The sequence below is a fragment of the Cynara cardunculus genome (genome assembly GCF_001531365.2).
Source record: "Cynara cardunculus var. scolymus isolate 2C chromosome LG 17, CcrdV1, whole genome shotgun sequence".
Lineage (NCBI taxonomy): Eukaryota > Viridiplantae > Streptophyta > Magnoliopsida > Asterales > Asteraceae > Cynara > Cynara cardunculus.
This window is the reverse complement of record NC_037544.1, coordinates 19,221,732-19,225,969: the sequence shown is the minus strand read 5'-3', so window position 1 is coordinate 19,225,969 and position 4,238 is coordinate 19,221,732.

Sequence of the window (4,238 nt, the reverse complement as noted above, 5' to 3'; positions counted from 1 at the left end):
AAAAACCTTTGGTCTCACGTGAACCCAACCCTATATATATATAAACCCTTCACTGTCTACGTTTTCTTTTGCCTCTCGATCCACCAACATACATGAGAAACATCTTCCTGTTTCTCTCTTGTTTCATCGACACAAATCCATCACTGACCATACTCTTAGTTCGATAGATTCAATTTCATACTTGAATAGATTGTTGTATCCTCAAGACAACACCGATTCACCGGTGTAATTTTTGTTTTAGGACATTGCGTTTATTGCGGGACTCAATCGGATTTCTGGAACAATCAGAGAAACGACGAATCTATGACAACAAGTAAGGTCTATGATTACTAGTTATTTTGTTTTCGTGTGAAGATGCTAGACGAATATTGCAGTTTTCTGTTTTTGATCAATATATACACTTGTTAGTACGTTATATGGTTGATCAATCCCTAACAATCTAAGACAAAAATTGTGTTAGGAGGGATGGATCAATCGAACATAATGAAAAATCACGTGGAGAAACCCGAGAAATTCAAGGGCTCGGATTTCCGTCGTTGGCAACAAAAGATGTTGTTTTACTTAACAACTCTTCATGTTTCCAACGTCCTCACCGAGGACGAACCATCACCACCGATTGGTCAAGATGGTGCACCACCCAGCCAAAGGCAAGTGGCTGCCCATCAAAAGGAAATCGATGCATGGAGAACCAATGAATATAATTGCCAAAATTATATTTTGAATGCTCTCGATGATTCCTTGTAATGACATCTACTCGACGTTTGGGATAGCACGCGAAATTTGGGAGTCCTTGGACTCTAAATATAAAACTGAAGCTGCGTGTTCCAAACAGTTCGTAATAGGCAAATTTCTGAACTATCGGATGGTTGACAAAAAACCGGTGATGAAGCAAGTTGAAGAATTGCAGGTACTCTCCCACGAACTTGAAGTAGAAGGCATGGGCTTAAATAGTAACTTCCTGGTCGGGTCAATAATCGACAAGCTTTCCCACACTAGGAAAAGCTTCAAGCTTTACTTGAAGCACTTATCGGAGGATATCACCTTCGAGCAACTTGTTCTCAAGTTGCGAGTGGAGGAAGATAATTAATTAACCGAAAGGACCGATGCCCTCACCTTCAAACCAACGCGAACATGGTTGAAGGAAGCACTTCAAGACAAAAGTTTCTGAAATTTAAAGGGAAACAACCAATGACCAAGAGGCATTTCAATTCCGGGAAAGGTCCGATAGCTCCTAAAAGGAAGACTTTCAAAATAGTCATGCACTGTTGGGTTTGTGGGAAAGCGGGTCATAGAGCCAAGGATTTTCGACATAGACGTGATCATGATGGTGCTAGTGGAAACGGAGGTGGAGGTGCCTGTGGGGAAAATCCTCAAGCTAACCTCACTCACTTTCCAAACCAATTCATTGGAGTCGTTGAAGCACACATGGTGACCAACATGAAAGATTGGTGGGTCGACACCGGGGCAACCGATCACATTTGCAATTCGAGAAGCTTGTTCGAGACATACAAAAAGGTGAAGGACGAGGAACCGATGTTCATAGGGAATGCATCTACCGCGATGATTGAAGGAAAAAGGAAGATCACACTGAGGTTGACTTCCGGGAAGGATCTTGTTTTAAGTGAAGTTTTACATGTACCATCATTATCTAAGAATTTGATTTCTGGCCCTATTCTTAGCAAGAAAGGGTTCAAACATGTATTTGAATCGGACAAATTTTTCATCACTAAAGGTGGTGCATATGTTGGGAAGGGTTACCTCAATGAGGGACTCTTCAAACTCTCTGTAAATACCATTGATGCCTCCAATGTAAATAATGAAAATAAGGCAGACACTAGCACTGCTTCGGTGTATATTGTTGATCTTTCTTTCCTTTGGCATGCGAGATTAGGACATGTCAACTTTAGATCATTACAAAGAATGATCAAAATTGACATGATTCCTAAATGTACTAATGATAAATTATCTAAGTGTGAGTTTTGTGTAGAAGCTAAATACACAAATCACCCACATAAATCGGTAGAGAAAACAAATGAGATTCTTGGGTTGATTCATAGTGATTTATGTGACTATAAGGCAACACCCACAAGAGGAGGAAAGAATTATTACATTTCCTTCATTGATGATTGCAGTAAGTTTTGCCATGTTTTTCTTATACATACAAAAGATGAAGCTTTAAGCATGTTTAAGACATAGAAAGCTAAAGTTGAAAACCAACTTGAAAAGAAAATCAAAATTCTAAGGTCAAATCGTGTAGGAGAATACGAATCCAACGACTTTGCTGAATTTTGTGGTATTCATGGCATCGTACATCAAACTACCGCTCCATACACTCCCCAACAAAACGGAGTGGCTGAACAGAAGAATAGAACATTGAAAAACATGATGAACTCAATGTTGATTACATCCGGAGCTCCTCATCATTTATGGGCGAGGCGTGTCTTACTGCAAACATGATCCTTAATAGGATCCCCCACAAGAAGAGTGATAAAACTCCATATGAGCTTTGGAAGGGAATAAAACCATCCTACAAAAGGATGAAAGTGTGGGGTTACCTTGCCAAGGTTCAAGTTCCTTTGCCAAAAAGGACTAAGCTTGAACCTAAAATGATTGATTGTATATATACTGGGCCAGCATTTAATAGTGCTGCATATAGGTTTTTAGTCTTCAAATCTAGTGTAGTTGACATAAGCAACAACACTGTCATTGAATCTGCTGAAGCGGAGTTCTTTGAAACGATCTTTCCGTATAAGGAAAAGGAGGGCAATGCCTCTAATCTTGGTAAACGACCGGTTGATGATACTCCCTCTCATGTTGATACAAACAAGAGAGATCACTCAACAACCGTTGGAACCTCTAAGGTTCAAGAAGATTTAGAACCAAGGAGAAGCAAATGGGGAAGGGTCGTCAAAGAATTTGGACCAGATTTTATGGCCTTTAATGTTGAAGGAGAACCTCTCTCTTATAAGGCCGCCATGGAATCTTCCGAGGCACCTTATTGGGAAGAGGCCATCTAAGGAGAAATCGATTCTATTGTGCAAAATAACACATGGAAATTAGTTGATTTACCTCCAGGTCATAAGGTCATTGGCCATAAACGGATCTTCAAAAGAAAGTTGAGACCCGATGGCACTATAGAGAAATACAAAGCTCGACTGGTCGCCAAAGGTTATCGACAAAAGGAAGGTCAAGACTTCTTCGATACATACTCACCCGTTACAAGAATAACGTCTATAAGGACGTTGGTAGCAATAGCGGCTATTCATAACACGGATATACACCAAATGGATGTGAAAACCGCTTTCTTGAACGGTGAACTCGAAGAAGAGATATATATGCAACAACCGGAAGGTTTTGTTGTAAAAGGCCAAGAGAACAAAGTCTGTAAGTTAATTAAGTCTCTATATGGACTTAAACAAGAGCCAAAGCAGTGGCATGGGAAATTTGATAACACCATGTTGTCAAATGGGTTTCACATAAATGAATGCGATAAATGTATATATGTGAGACAATACAAAAGTGCCTATGTCATCATATGCTTATTTGTGGATGATATGCTTATTATGGGGTCAAACTTGGATGTAATAAACCAAACCAAGAAGATGCTGCATTCCGCATTTGACATGAAGGATATGGGAATATGTTAGGACCTTTAGATTCAGTTTTGATATTAATCAAATACCCTGGATGATCTTTTAGACAATAACAGTGCAGCGGAAACAATATATGAACAAACAGAGTAAGAAATCAATCAAGAACACACAGATGATGAATGAAGAACACGAGAGAATAGCTTCAAATGATTTTCAATTGATTGAAAATATTGACAATTACAATACTGGAAGCACACTTAATTACAAAGGCCTAAGCTGCTATTTATACTAGTTCCTAACGGCTTTTCTGACACGACCTAGACAAAAGAAATGATCTAAGCCGTTCAAATAAAGTCGATTACAAACATAGTCACGTGATAAGCACGTGCAGCTAACAAACCTAAGTAAAACAGTGAGAAGTGGTTCTTCACAGAAGATAAACTGCAGACCCTCTGTGAGCCATCCTAGAGGCTCTGCTGGATATGACTTGTAAGCACTTGATGCCAGAGGATCAGTTTCCAGAACCTCTGTGAGAGACGACAGAGGTTCTGTCATTCTTGACTTGTACGCTTTTGATAACAGAGGACCATTTTCCAGAACCTCTGTGAGAGACAACAGAGGTTCTGTCAATCTTGACTTGTACGA